General features: G+C 27.7%; 1 protein-coding gene across 1 annotated transcript in view; it reads left to right on the top strand.

Annotated features, from left to right (window-relative positions):
* The window catches only part of LOC119610620 (serine-rich adhesin for platelets-like), a 190847-nt gene that overhangs the window by 77225 nt on the left and 97095 nt on the right, over window positions 1-16527 (top strand). Inside the window, exon 4 of the mRNA XM_037965917.1 lies at window positions 12970-12998. The gene's annotated coding sequence lies outside the window, so the exon portion shown is untranslated. The remainder of the gene's footprint in view (window positions 1-12969; window positions 12999-16527) is intronic.

Genomic DNA, 16527 nt, shown 5'->3' with positions numbered 1-16527 from the left:
TTTCTATCCTGGGTTAGCTGGGTCAAAAGGTCCTTTTTTACGATTTAATTTTTTTTGTCTTTCATTCAAAAAAATGTTATGAAATTCGTATATTATGTGAAAGGTTTTTGAGAAGCTCTTTCAATGACTTCAGTTAAATTGAAATATTTGTTCTATTGCCTAATGAAATCATAAAGTGTTATATGTATGTCAATGAAAATATTGAAAAAATTACGAAATCCTCAAAAAGGACCTTTTTAATATATTTTCAAATATTGACGTCAGAACAGCTATTACGGAATTTCATCTATATACTAGTATTTTTAAGCCAGTAATGAACGTTAAAGTCATTTTCTGAAGGGGACCTTATATGGGGGGTAGGGTCAATTATGAACCGATCCTCATAAAATTTTGCATAATGATTTTGGATCATAAGAAACTTACTTATGTCGAATTTTATCGCTATATTCGTATTTTTAAACAAGTTATGGCTGTTAAAGCTGTTTTTTGAGGGGCCACTTGTATGGGGGCTATCAGAAAATGTGGACCGATATTGCCCATTTTCAATACCAAACAAACCTTTCCTGTAAGAAATATTTATGTGAAATTTCAACCCTCTAGCTCTTTCCATTGGGACTCCATCGTGCTTTCAACAGACAGACGGACGGACGGACAGACAGACGGACAGACATGGCTAGATCGACTTAGAATTTAATGAGGACCCAGAATATATATACTTTTGTGGGTCTATGACCAATATTTCGATGTGCTACAAACGGAACGACAAAATCAATATACCCCCATCTTTTTTGATGGTGGGTATAAAAATGTTAATTTTCAGTTTCTTTTTTGGCCCGCCATAATGTCATATATACACCATATGATGAACGCACACATTTTCATTTACATGTAATCAAATGTTGTTGTTTGTGATAAATAATTGATGCAATAAATTGAAGTGACTAGGAGCAGGACATTATGTAGTGTAAATCGAATTTCAGAAGCCCTAAATTATAAGTATACGACAGATTTTCAATAGTATATAAATGAATGATTGTTGTTTTTAAAATATGAAGTGTGGTTCTAAAACAGTTATTTCCTTGTTATAATTATATATGTACTAGCATACCCTGGGTGCTTCGTTACCCTAACCAAAACTAAATACATACAAAATTTTGTTTACATTTATAGAAAATCATAATTGATTAAAAATTTTTTTTAATATTTCAGTTTTTTACGTTCAAGTCAAGTGAATAAATTCGAATTCAGTAAAAAGCTTGAATTTTTAGTTTCATTCGTTTAGTTTCCACATTTCGAAAGTACTATTTGAAAAAAAAGTACTATAAAATATTTATCAACCAAAAATTTGATATATCTGTGTTCTATATTATATATAAATATAATTTGATTAATTAAAAAGTACCAAAAGTCCCATTCTAATTCACTAAGGTCCCTACGTTTTAAATTTTATATTCCTATGTTCAATACCGCAAAAATATCAAAATGTACCATCGGAAAAACGAAAAAGTACTAAAATCTCTCTCAATAAATTCTCATTTAATAAGGACCGTGTGTCATGTGTTCCGGTAACCATCATAGAGAATCCAAAAGGTACCATATATGTATGTTAAAATTTATGTTCCTAGATTGAATCTTTTAGAAAATTCAAAAAGTACCATTTATGAGATAAAAAGTACTAAAAAGTTCTCTCTTAAAGAATGTTATTCAATGAGGACCTTGTATGTTTAATAATCATATGTTTTGAATTCATATTATAGAACATACAAAGAGTATAATTTGAAGAAAGAAAAAGTACCAAAAGTGGAATAAATTCTACCTCAGTGGAAAGTACTAATAAAAAGAGTAAAATATTTCCCCTTTTCGCTTAGAAATATACTTTTTCGAGAATTAAGTCTACTAAATGCTCCGTATTTAAATCCATATATCACAGATACAACTCAAAGCTGCATTCATTTCTTCCCGAAAAATTTGGTCCTGTATAGCCCTTAGTCCCTTAGCCCAAAATAATATACAAAAAGGCTTATTTTGTGTGAGTAAATAAACTACCTTTTTAAATTTAATAAAAATTGGCTCAATAAGTTTGAATAAAATTAAATTTCCCGTTTTCCCCCCTTTTTGGTACTTTTTTCCCCAGTGAAATAGCAAAAATTATTGTTTCAATAAATATTACAGAGTTAGTTCGTAATTTAATAGGAATAATTCAATAAATCGAAAAAGTTTTCTTAATGTGCTAAAAAATTAACCAAAAATACAGTTTTCTCCCTTTTACACCCAAAAAGGGATTGAATTTTAAAAAAGTACGAAACAGGTGTCTCCTAATTTTGGGAGATATATTCAAAATATTTACAAAAATGTTATTTTGTTTATTAGTTAAAAAGTTATAAAGGGCCAAAAAAGGTATCAAAATCACCTTTGTTACACATTTTCACCCCTTAAAAGTACGAATTTCAAAAAAGTACCAGACACCCATTTGATCATTTTAAGAGTAGATACAGGTACATTTAAAATTTTTCTTGTATCACTAATATTGGGTAAGATAATTAAGAAAACCAGTTTTACACATCTATTGTCAAAATTTCATAATTCTAGGTTCAGCCGTTTGGGCTGTGCGATGTTGAAGCAGTCAGTCAGTAACGCTACTCTTTTATATATATAGATATGTCACCAATACCTTCAAACACCAATAAAATATTAGATTCCAGCGTAGTTACTTTTCAAAAAGAACTTGCAACTAAATACATCAGCAGTATGCAAAGTTTTTTTCTGTCATATAACTTGTGAGATATCCTTAAATACACATCCTATTAAACATATTTTGTATCAAAACTAAAAACATCAAAAGTAAATTTGCATTAACAGAACGAAAACGTGCATATGTATGTATGTAGCACAAAAACAACTCCAACAGATATCATCATCTTAACAAATAATTATTTATTGGGTATACATATGTGTGTATGTATGTATGTTCTTATCTTTAATGGTGCACCACCACTTATCATTCATTGTTTCTGCTTAAAGGCATGTCATGTAAATGATTTCAACTTTTTTATTATTATTTTTCTTATACATACTTTTTTTTCATTTTTCATATCATCATTATTATTATTGTTATTGTTGTTGTTTTTATTTGCATTAAAAGTTGAAGCAACTTTTGGTAAGCATGTGTGAAAAATGGCCAAATGGCTTATAAGTGTTTTCGTATGAGTAAGAGAAAATGATAAATATGAAAGCAAAAAGCTTAAGATATAAGTGGTATAAAAAAAAGGAAATAATAAATAATATTTCGCAAAGTGATATAAAATAATGCAGTGTTAATATTTAAATAGTAATATTCGAGGTTAACAAAAATTACTATAGACAAAATACGTAAAACAGAATATCTCAATTTTGAGGTACATATGCTATTATGGAATCTGTATATGCCTAAGTTCATGATATTTATTTATATATAGATATTAAATTGTAAATAATTTTTAGAATTTTGCTGTTTTCAGAATGTATTAAAAAATCATTAAAATGGAAATCGTATCGTCGTAATCTTTTCCAATTTCTTTAATCAGACTTACACGTTAAATTCAGTTAGTTTGTAATTTATTATGTATTTTGTAACTTTTCTATTAGCTTATAAATTGACGAATTTCCGCTAAATTTGTATACATACATATTTGTTCATACATACATATATAATATACATATCTATTTATGTTCAACTTTGGGTAGATTTTAATATGTACATAATTTAACATTTAATTATAATTTATGTTTATTGTTGCTATAAATTTGTATAAATGTCACACAACTAAATTTACAAATATTATAAATAAATAAAATAAATTATAAATAACAACAACAGTAACAACATTAACAGTAAACAGCAATAGTAATGACAATAACGAAATCAACATATAAATGGATTTTATATGCATTGCTAACTGTGATCGGCAGACATAGGCAACAGAAGCTGAGCTTTTATATACATATATACAACACAGACAAGTAAGAGTACTATATTATATGCCCACCATCAAAGGCCATGTTGTAAATTAAATGTAATTACGGAAGGTGGTCCTACATATAGACATAGATCTTAGGAGTTTAATGGGTGCTTGTTTCCCAAAAAGTAATTTTTGTGAATCTTATTTCAATTTCATAATTTTTGAACAACCACTCGTGTGGTCTATTGTCTTAGAAATTAATTAGGACTTAGAGTATGTGTTACAAACGGAAAGATAAAATCAATCAAAAATCATGGGAGGTATATTTTCAAAACTATCAAAAGTTTACAGATAAATTAAATAATTATTGTATTTAACAAAATAGTGACACTCTATGTGTTGGCCACTGATTTTAATATATCTATAAATATGAACCAAAATGAAAGTGTAAATGTGAAAGTAGTCTTGTGTTGTAAAATAGGCTGGCTAGATAAACGTAATTTTAAAATGTTCCCAATGTTTCAATCCATTATTGAAGTGAATTTGGGAAGGTGGTCCCTTGCATGGATTTAGGTATATAGCATTAAGGAGCGCACAACAGGCCCGAGGGGAGAGGGGAGGGCGGCGGAGGGGAGGGAGGAAGGCACACGAACAAAACGACGAACGAACGAACGAAACGAACGAACGAACGAACGAAAGAACGAAACGAACGAACGAACGAACGAAGACGAACGAACGAACGAAAACGAAGAACGAACGAACGAACGAAACGAAAACGAACGAACGAACGAAACGAACGAAACGAAAAACGAACGAACGAACGAACGAACGAAACAAACGAACGAACGAACGAACGAACGAACGAACGAACGAACGAACGAACGAACGAACGAAAGAACGAACGAAAACGAACGAACGAACGAACGAACAAAGAACGAACGAACGAACGAACGAACGAACGAACGAAAGAACGAAACGAAGAACGAACGAACGAACGAACGAACGAACGAACGAACGAACGAACGAACGAACGAACGAAACGAACGAACGAACGAACGAACGAAAGAACGAAACGAACGAAAAACGAACGAACGAAAACGAAGAACGAACGAACGAACGAACGAACGAAAACGAACGAAAGAACGAACGAACGAAACGAACAAGAACGAAACGAAAGAACGAACGAACGAACGAAAAGAACTAACGAACGAACGAACAAGAACGAACGAACGAACGAACGAAAACGAACGAACGAACGAACGAACGAACTAACGAACGAACGAACGAACGAAAGAACGAACGAACGAACGAAACGAAAACGAACGAACGAACTAACGAACGAACGAACAACGAACGAAGAACGAACGAAAAGAACGAACGAAGAACGAACGAACGAACGAACTAACTAACTAACGAAAAACTAACTAACTAAGAAACGAACGAAAACTAACTAACTAACTAACGAACAAACTAACTAACTAACTAACTAACTAACGAAAACTAACGAAACACTAACTAACTAACTAAACTAACTAAAACTAACGAAACTAACTAAAAAACTAACTAACTAACTAAAACTAACTAACGAACTAAACTAACTAACTAACTAAAACTAACTAACTAACTAACTAACTACGAACTAACTAACTAAACTAACTAACTAACGACTAACTAACAACTAACGAACTAACTAACTAACGAACTAAACTAACTAAAACTAACTACAACTAACTACTAACTAACTAACTAACTAACTAACGAACAAAAACTAACTAACTAACTAACTAACTAACGAACTAACTAACTAACTAACTAACTAACACTAACTAACTAACTAACTAACTAACTAACTAACTAAAACTAACTAACTAACTAACTAACTAACTAACTAACTAACTAACAACTAACTAACTAACTAACGAACTAACTAACAACTAACTAACTAACTACTAACTAACTAACTAACTAACTAACTAACTAACTAACTAACCTAACTAACTAACTAACTAACTAACTAACTACTAACTACTAACTAACTAACTAACTAACTAACTAACTAACTAACTGACTAACTAACTAACTAACTAACTAACTAACTAACTAACTAACTAACTAACTAACTAACTAAACTAACTAACTAATAACTTACTTACTAACTAACTAACTAACTAACTAACTAACTGGCTAACTAACTACCTAACTGACTTACTTACTTATTAAATATATATTGAATTGTATTACAATATATTGATATTGCAATATAAATTAAAATGTTTTTAGAAATCACACAGACCCTGCTTCGTCTGACTACTTCAGAAGAAGGTACCCGATATTGGCTTGAATCGCTTTTGGCAAGTAGATCAATACTTATGTCGCGCTGCCTAAAATAATAATACTGTAAATTTAAAAAAATTCTGCATTTTTATATTATGCACCCAAAAATGCTTTCTTAATAATATGAATTATGAACCGATCCTCATAGAGAAATTTCGTTTCTTATATTTATGTCGAATTTCATCTCTGTACTATCAGTATTTTTAGTTATGAATGCTAAAATCAAATCCCTAATATATAGTTGTTGAAGCATTTACGTTATTGATATGTATGATTAACTTAAAACAAATAGTCCTATTAGAAAACCAGAGAAAATAAACTATTTTGTCCTTTTATCCATTTCACCACCCTAATACTTATGTATAAAAAAATACAGTAATTTAAACATTATACAAATCAAATTTACTAACACATACTTACTTACTCATACATATTTGCAAGTATATGTATGTGTATAATGTAAATATTCTCTCGAAATGCATTAATAATGATGCTAGTTTTATTTTTCTCCTTCTCTATCTCCCTTTTTTGTATTTTCCACTCTATTTTGCATTTCCTGTTTATATTTTCATGCATGTAAATGTTTCAATGTTTGGAATTTATTTCTATATGATTGAGTTCAGTTGTTGTTATTATTATAATAATGTCGTTTTATTTGTTGGTGTTTTTGTTGTTGTTGCATTTCAATAGTTAAGGAAATTGCTTTATCATGTGTGCAATTAGAACATAATTCATTTAAATGTTAATACGGAAAAATAACATAAAATTACATAATGCTTTAATTGTGTTTATTTGTGTCAATACAGTTTTTTTCTCATATTGTCCTTTTCATTCGTGTTGTACATAGCTGTTAGCAATTGCCTATATTCCATAGGAATTATTTTAATCAAAAAAGAAAAACACAGTAAAAGTGTATGATTGGAAAGTTACGTGATTGCACTGGTATTTTTAATTAATGAAGACATAATGTCTAGCAAACAGTTCTTACAAAATCAATATGTTTTCAATATTCACATTCCTAGTGTTGTGTTTTTTTTTTATAATTAGAATATACCTACATTCTTAGTATATTCTCTGTTAAAATTTTAGATTTTTTTTTAAATTATACTGTTTTAAAACGTGTATAATGATATATCACATTTAGCTTTTGGGCTTTTAGAATTTATTTATTAAACCACAAAATTTATTGTTATATGAGTAATAATTTTCTATTTTTGTTACGGTTTTGTTTTATTGCGTATTATAAATTATAATTAGTTGAGAGTTATATTAACAATTTATTTAAATATTTTGATTTAATGATGTGAATTTAAACAATCATATTCATACACTTTTATATGTATGCAAATTTTAAGAAAATATTAGGAGGCTTTACATTGCCTGACTTAAAACTGTATAAATATTTATGCAATTATTTTGAGAATTTTTTTTAAGTTTATAAAACAACTGTCACCCTAATGTAATACGCATTTATACATATACCTATGTACATTTAAACTTAATTTATTTGTTATATAATTTATAGATTTAACATAATATAAAAATTAAATGGATCATAAAATTTTTATAAACAAACATACACCTACATATCGTCACCTAAAATGCAAACGGCCCTATCTAACATTTTGAAAATTTTACAGGAGAAGCAAAAAACTATTTAAATTGAAAAGTTTGTTTCTATCAACGCGATTTATTTGTAGTAAATAAACAAATTGTTTAATGGATAAAAATGGATAAATTGGACTTTTTACCTTTAATATTTAAATGTTTTTGTAGATAGGGCCTTTTGTTTTTTGTCAATAAATTCGCTAATTTCGGTCGGAGGAGTCCAATTTCTTCTGTAGACATTTGTTTTGATTCAATACATTATAATCAACAATAAAATCGATTTTGAATTTTTGGTTAGTTAGGGCCGTTTGCGTTTCAGGTGACGATATGTAGGTATGGTAATATTTTTTTTTTTTTTTTTTTTTGGAAAATCAAATAACTACATTCTGTCACCAAATAATCTTTCCATTGAAAGTGTAACTATTTCTGGAATAAAACATTTTAATCAAATTCTGAATCTTCAGCCGTTAAAACAAATTCGGTAGTAATAATCACATAAGAATGATTTTCGGAATACGCCCTTTAATTTAAAAGGAAGATTAATATTCTAAAACAATTCGATGATTTATTGTCATATTTATACCCTACACCACTTTAGTGTATATTGGGTTTGTGCTGATGTTTGCAACACACAAAAATATTTGTCCTCTACCCACCTTAAAGTATACCAACCGGCTTAGAATCATTTTCTGAGTCGATTAAGCTATGTCCGTCTGTCCGTCCGTCCGTCTGGCTGGTCATGTAAACCTTGTGTGCAAGGTACAGGTCGCAATTTCCAATATAAATGGATGAAATTTTGTACAAGCGCTTTTCGAAATAAATTGGTTTTGTTGGAATTGAAATTAGTCTTATAGCTCCCATATAAAAAATCCTTCAAAAATTGCTTAAACGGTCATTACTGGCTTTGAAATACCAATATAACGACAAAATTCGATCCTAAATATGTTATTCTAACGTTAAACTAAAATTCAAACAAATCTGGAATGACTGGATATACTGAAACACTCTGTTCATACGATTATAATTTTGCTACAAATCTTTATTCTCTAAAAGTGAATAAAAAAAATTATATTTTTTATCGCAATTTTTTTCATAAACAATATACCAGCAACTATAAATGAAATCAATTAAATTGCCACCACATGCATAACAAACACAATCACATATAATATAATAAAATTAAATTAAAAAAATCTAATAAAATATATAATTTTTTTTATTAATAAAATATTTTTTAAAATACTCTTATCAATAGTTTTTATTCATATCTACTAACTACAATCAATAGATAAACAATAATAACAACGGTAAAATAACGGTATTTTAAATATAAAATTTTAATGGAAAAATATAACAGCATATTATTTATTTAAAAAATTTTAATATGCAAATTTTCAAGGTTTTTAAATAATAAAAAAAAAACACACACACACATACATACATAGTACACACGCAGAGACAAAATCTCATATATTTTATATTGAAATATTACAAAAACATGTGTATAATGTTGCTACACTTGTATAAATATTTAAATAAAACAAGATTTATGAAATGATACACAGACAAACACACACATACACGGGGAAAAAAAGAAAACATCTAACACAATTTTATTATAACCTCTGGTAAAATATACACACATATGTATAATATTTTCAATATAGAAATATATACATATGCAACCAAATGAACATATGTATATGTATCTACATTTATACAATATATATGAACATATATTTTCATAAATAAACTGTATACCATTTGGTTGTTTGTATATGTGTGTGTGTGCATTTGTAATAGTTCTTGTTTTGTATACAGTATGTATAAATATTTTTGACATGGAATCCATATCGAATAGACAAATAAACAATTTCCTTTTTTGTGAATATTACAAGCAAATCACATGCACTCACACATAAACACACTCGCACTCAATAGCATGGGAAACGGATGTTATGCTAGTGTGTTTGTTTACAGTTGTTATATATATAACACAGTCTGTGGGTGTGAGTCAAAAAACTAAAAGAGAAAAACTTTATATATGTATATAAATGCAATAATAAACATATTTTTGATAAAGTTTTATTTACACTTGCTTTTACATTCCTATATATAAATACATATTCAAAAATACCATTATTTGTTAGTACTCTCTTATTGCTCACTGTTTTTTTTTTTCTATATTTTTAAATATGAAAAATACAGAAGAGAAATTTAGGTATGTATTTAGAATATACCCTGCAGTATTATAAGTAGCGTGGTTAGTAGAGAGCGGTTGAGATGAAAAATACCTTCCGTTCAGCTAACGACAGGGTAAATAGTAAAATAACGATGTTTTGAACATTTCTTAAAACAAATTACTGTTTATTGAATTTCATCTTCATATTGAGATTTTTTACCTATCAGTTTAAAAGATCATTTCTGATAAAATTTGTTTATATTGTTATGATTTATGTAGAACTTATTGAGGTGATACGAATATCTTTAATTATGATCTATAATTTGAAGGTAGAAGGACGGACATGATTCTACTTACACATAGATATACATATATCGAGTTTCGATAATTTTTTTTATAGAAAATGTTCATTAAATTTCAGCATTTAACTTTTTCGAAAATTTCGAAAAATTTTCCTTTTTATAGAAAATGTTATTATGACCTAAAATTTGAAGGCAGAAGGACGGACATGATTCTACTTACACGTAGATATACATATATCGAGTTTCTATATTTTTTATAGAAAATGTTCATTAAATTTCAACATTTAACTTTTTCGAAAATTTCGAAAAATTTTACTTTTTATAGAAAATGTTCGATTACTTTTTCTTCTGTAAAAAAAATTATTTTCTTTTATAATAAAAACTTTTATTTTATTTGCAAAAAATTTTTGATAAATATTCTTTAGCAGTAAAAAATGTTAGATACAGTTTTCAGGCATGAGGTGTAATGATTACACAAAGTTATTCATTACATAGTCAATTACAGTTACTTGTAGTATGTAATCGACTAATAATCAATTACAATTTCTTGTAATTGTGATTAAAGTTTTGCCAATTACAATTATGGACTTGTAATTGTAATTAAGGTATCACTAATTACATGTAATTATAAGGAATAAAATTCGCAATTGCAAGTAATTGTAATTGCAAATTTTTCATTTACATTTACAAGTAATTGTAATCGCCAAAACTTTAATTACAATTACAAATATTTGTTATTGGTAAAACTTCATTTATAATTAAAAGTAATTGTAATTGTTAAAGATTCAATTACCATTACTGCAAATGTAATTGAAAATGTAATCAAAACCCCCAAGCTTGACAGTTTTCTCTTGTAGATAATTTTTCAGATTTTTCAGATATTTTGTTATAGAACTGTCTCAGCAAAAAACTCGGTAATGACTTGTACTTGCATATCTATTTACTGCATTACTTTTCAGTTTTCCAATGCCATCGGCGTGTTAAAATCATGAGTTGGAATGCTAATGAAAAAGTAGTGAAAAGCGGTTTTTAGCTTTTTAACTCATTACTTTTCAATGAAAGATTTTGCTGGGCATGTTATTATATTTTTATAGAAATTTTTTGATAAAGAAAGATTCTGCTGGGAATCTAATTGTTATAGAAAATTTTTCATAAAAAAATATAATTTTTTTAGAAAATTTTCGTTAAATTTTCATTTTAATAGAAAATTTTCCAATAATTTTCTTTTTATAGAAAAATTTTACAGACAATTTGGAGACTTCGAATTGGAGGTGGAACCTATTTTTGGGTGCTACAAACATAACATCCTCCGCATAATAGTGATATTGGGTTTTAACCAACGTATTCATAAAGAAATTAATCGTTTATTTTACGTTTATTACGAACATTTGCATTCAAAATTCCTAAAATTAACCGTCAACAACTTTATTAAGCATTTATGAATATGGGGGTAAATGTTTAGTCTGAAAAGATCCAACAACTTTCATTACCAAGTAAGAAGTTAAAAAATGCTAAACGCACACTAGTATGTTAAGTTTCTAATTCAACACGGTGATGTCATTGCAGGCAAGTACTTACCATAATCGTTTACATGTAATTAGAAAAATTAATCAATTTTACGCTATGAAGATGGCTAATGAATTGAAAAGCATTTATATAACACATTATTTATAAGACGTTATGAAACTACTTCTTTGTAATCCGAACGATAGGTAATAGTCATTGAAAAGTATGTTAATTAGTAAGTGGTTACAATTGAAAGAAATTTTTGCTGGGTATATATAGTATATATATATATGTATGTATGTTTGCATATACATACAGCATCAGCAACAAATATAACTAACACTTAGAATTTGTTTTTTTATGTTTTCATTTTTTTATATTTATTTTATTTTTTATTTATAAATAAACAACAAAAAATTTTGTAAAAAAAAAAACAAAACATATTCATTAGGTTGTTTTGTGGGATAAATTTTTGCATCATTTAAAAGCAAAATAATTTTAAACATATAATCGGTCTAACCGAAGTACATAATAGGCTATTCCAAATACAAAAGCAGAAAAAATAAAGTTGTCCTTATTCGATTACGTAAAGGGTTATTTTATAGTTATTTATCTCAATTAAAGCGATGTAATCCAGATGTAAGAAAAACTCAATTTCTGATGAAATTTTCATAGATTTTATTTATATTTTAAATATACTGGGTATGTATATACACACTAATACATTGATATATAATTTTCCATAAATACAATGTATGTATGTATGTATATTGCTATTAGAGATGTGTATAAAGAAATATTTAAATAAATAAATGAAATCAATATTATTTCTAAAACGAATTCGATTATATTTTTTCAAATATGCATATATTTGTATTTATCTAAAGTATAGTATAGAAGATAATATATATCAAATATATGTATTTAGAAAAACTCCAGCAACTAATAAGCTTAGCACTAAGTATATAGAAAGAAATATTTAATATCTGTTAGTATTTTATTTATAAAATCTAAAATAAGTTTACATTTTTTAGTGCATTATATTCTTCTAAAACTTATCAACTAAATATATACATTTTTTTTGTTTCCTTCTTTTCAGATTAAACTCATTCATATAAACTATTTAAGGTGAGTCAACAAAATGTCATGGTTTCGCTTAACACATGACAATTTTCTATTGTGCGATACGAATAAATCCATGTAATTTATTATGAAAACCCAAAAATTATAAAAGGTCTAAAAACAGCTCATTACTTGTACTTGCCTGTGTACCACCTAGTTATACTCAGTTTGACAAAAAAAAACAAATTGTGTTCACAATAGAAAAAACTTGTAAAATTTTTGTGGTTTTCAATATAGACAAAAAAATCACACATCCATGGCATTTAGTAGACAATTTTTAAACAAAAACCAATCATGCATTTTATGGTTAAAGTCCAGGGATGGTATGTCGATTAATTCTCTATTTTTAGATAATTTTCAATAAATTGTAATTTTCAAAAAAATTTAAAAAAATAATCTTTTTTACAATATTAAATAAATTTTTTATTTTTTGGAAAGTTTTCGATAAGTTTAAATTTTTTATGGAAAATTTTATTCTTTTATAGAAAATTATTTAATATTTTTCCCATAAATTTTCTTTTCTTTAGAAAGCTTTCTATAAATTTTCTTTTTTCCCCACAAAGTTTTCAATAAATTGTCTTTACTTTTGATAAATTTTATTATACCCTACACCACTATAGTGGGGAGAGTATTATGCGTTTGTGTTCAGAATCACAGAGATTACCTACGTTCGTCTGTCTGTCTGTCTTTCTGCCATGTAAACCTTTTGCTCACGCTACAGGTCGCAATTTTGAAGATAATTTAATGAAATTTGGAACATGCTCTTCTTTTGACTCAAAGACGAAGACTATTAAAATGGTTAAAATAGGTTCATTATTTCACCTAGCCCACATACCACCATACCCCCCGAATAGGGCTTTGGGCTTTTTATTTTTTAGAAAGTTTTCGATAAGTTTTAATTTTTTATGGAACATTTTATTCTTTTATAGCAAATTATTTAATATTTTTGCCATAAATTTTCTTTTCTTTAGAAAGATTTCTATAAATTTTCTTTTTTCCCCACAAAGTTTTCTCCCCACTATAGTGGGGAGAGTATTATGCGTTTGTGTTCAGAATCACAGAGATTACCTATTTTCGTCTGTCTGTCTGTATGTCCGTCTGTCCGTCTGTCCGTCTGTCCGTCTGCCCGTCTGTCTGCCTGTCTTTCTGTCCATGTAAACCTTTTGCTTACGCTACAGGTCGCAATTTTGAAGATAAGTTAATGAAATTTGGAACATACTCTTCTTTTGACCCAAAGACGAAGACTATTAAAATGGTTAAAATCGGTTCATTATTTCACCTACCCCACATACCACCATACCTCCCGAATAGGGCTTTGAGCTCATAAATATGTTAAATGCTATTGTATCTCTCCAAATACCGCCAAAAATTAATTTTATGCCAATTTTCATAATGATAGGGATTTATTTGACCCTAGCCCCCAGATAAAATCCCCTTCAGAAAATCACTGGAATGTCAAAATTCGCTTATAAATGCTAATATCACAATAAAATTCTACATAAATAACTTTAATGTAGACGTAAATCCATCTACCAAAATTTATAGGGATAGGCTCATATTAACCCTCTGCCCCCATATAACCCCTATTTTACAAAATCCCTTTTTTTTGTCAACAAATTGTTCAAATATTTCTAAATTAAAGTAAAAATCAAAATTAATGTTTTATTATTAAAAAAAAAATATTATACATTTTCAACATAATCACTGGTGTAGGGTATAATATGGTCGGTCCTGGCCTTCTATACATTCTTACTTGTTTTCAATGTAGAGTTGACATTTTACATCTCTGACGTGCATGTGTTTGTCATTGATTATGTAAATGTATCACAAACTGGAAAGAGCATCAACAACAAAATTAAAAACAATGCAATTTGTTAACTTAATGTTAAAAATTTGTTGATTTTATAAATTAATTTAAACTGGGTATTTAAAAATTGTGTATGTCCAGTTAAACATGAACACATGTCAATATTAGATTGACAACCTTTTATATGATAAACGAAAAGTTGGGCTTCGAGTCAAAACTATCAAGAAATTATCTTTTTTTTTTTTTTTTTTGTTAAGAAACTGCAGTAAGGGTCATTTTAGTTATTAGTTTTGTTGGAAATATTTTTTAAGTTCCAACCTAATATTAGTATATGAGTGTTGTTGCTATTGGCTTTGACTTGATGATGCTCTGTATGTTAAGCCTCACAATTTAATGACATTTTTTGTACAATACACATGCATATTTTTTGCACATAGATATGTTTGTGTTATTTAAAAATCTAATACATAATTTTATAAACCAAAAATACCAACAGATAACAAACACAGCAACAACAACAACTTACTAAGTGTAATGAAACGTAATACAAACACAACACTACAAGCAACAAATTTCACTACATGTATTGTTTTTGTTATTGTTGTCGTCGTTCTCTCTATGGCTAAAAGGATAAAGTATATAAATAAATGCAATTGTTCGGCTTTTGAGGTCTACTGGCAAATTGAATAGATTATGCCACAGGTTATAAAATGTTGTTAATAAATTTTTATGCATTATGTTTGAGTATGTGTGTGTGTGTGGTATTTTAATAATGTATTTGAAACAAAATTTTAATGAGAAAAACCAAACTAATGGGAAGTAAAGGAATTTCAGTTTTAAATAAACAAACATAAAATAATGTAATAGTGAAATTTTTGGCATACTGAACTAAAATTTATATTAAATAATTTTATCAAACTATTGTTATTTTTCAAAAACTAAAGTAATGTTTTAAATTATGTGGTTAGTTTAACTAGCATTTAGAGTATTAAAAAACGGTAAAAAAAACGTGTTGAAAGTGGTTTTATAATATGTTAAGTAAATATTTTACTCTACATTTTGGGGGACTAAGCTTGCAGAGTGTCAAAGTTGTACTCATCATGAGTTTCGAAACCCTGTTTTACAAATTAAAACCAATTTTCCTAAACGAAAACTTAATGTGGCACTTATTTCATGTTTAAGCTTTTTTCATAACTTACAAATGACTATCTACCTAAAGGCCTTTAAACTTTATAAATAATTTATTATTACAAATATTTACTCTTAAATGTTGTTCATCTTTTTCTATTTGTCATTATTTGTTCACTTATATTCTACAATAGTTTTACGAATATTATTCAGAAACTTTGACAAGAAAATCCACAAGAAAGAAAAAATTTATTTATAAATTCTTTAGTTTGAACAAAATAACTATACATAAAACAAAAGACTTTAAAAACAATATAAAAACAAGTAGGAAAGTATATTCGGGCATGGCCGACCATATGATACCCTACACCACTGAGTATGTTAAAAATGTGGATTATATTTAATAACAAAGCATTTAAGTTGTTTACCTTAATTCCGAAATATTTTAAAAATTTGTTGAAAAAAATGATTTTCTAAAAGAGAGGTTATATGGGGGCATGGGTAAATATGGGCCTATCCTTATCATTTTTGGTACATGGCTTTACGTTTACATTAGAGTTATGTATGCTGGATTTCATCGTGATACTAATGTTTATTAGT

This window comes from Lucilia sericata, unplaced genomic scaffold, assembly GCF_015586225.1.
Source record: "Lucilia sericata isolate MDLA Ls3-8-SP2 unplaced genomic scaffold, ASM1558622v1 Contig000029F_arrow, whole genome shotgun sequence".
Classification (NCBI taxonomy): domain Eukaryota; kingdom Metazoa; phylum Arthropoda; class Insecta; order Diptera; family Calliphoridae; genus Lucilia; species Lucilia sericata.
Note: the sequence above shows the minus strand (reverse complement) of the source record. Positions and strands in the feature narration are given on the sequence as shown.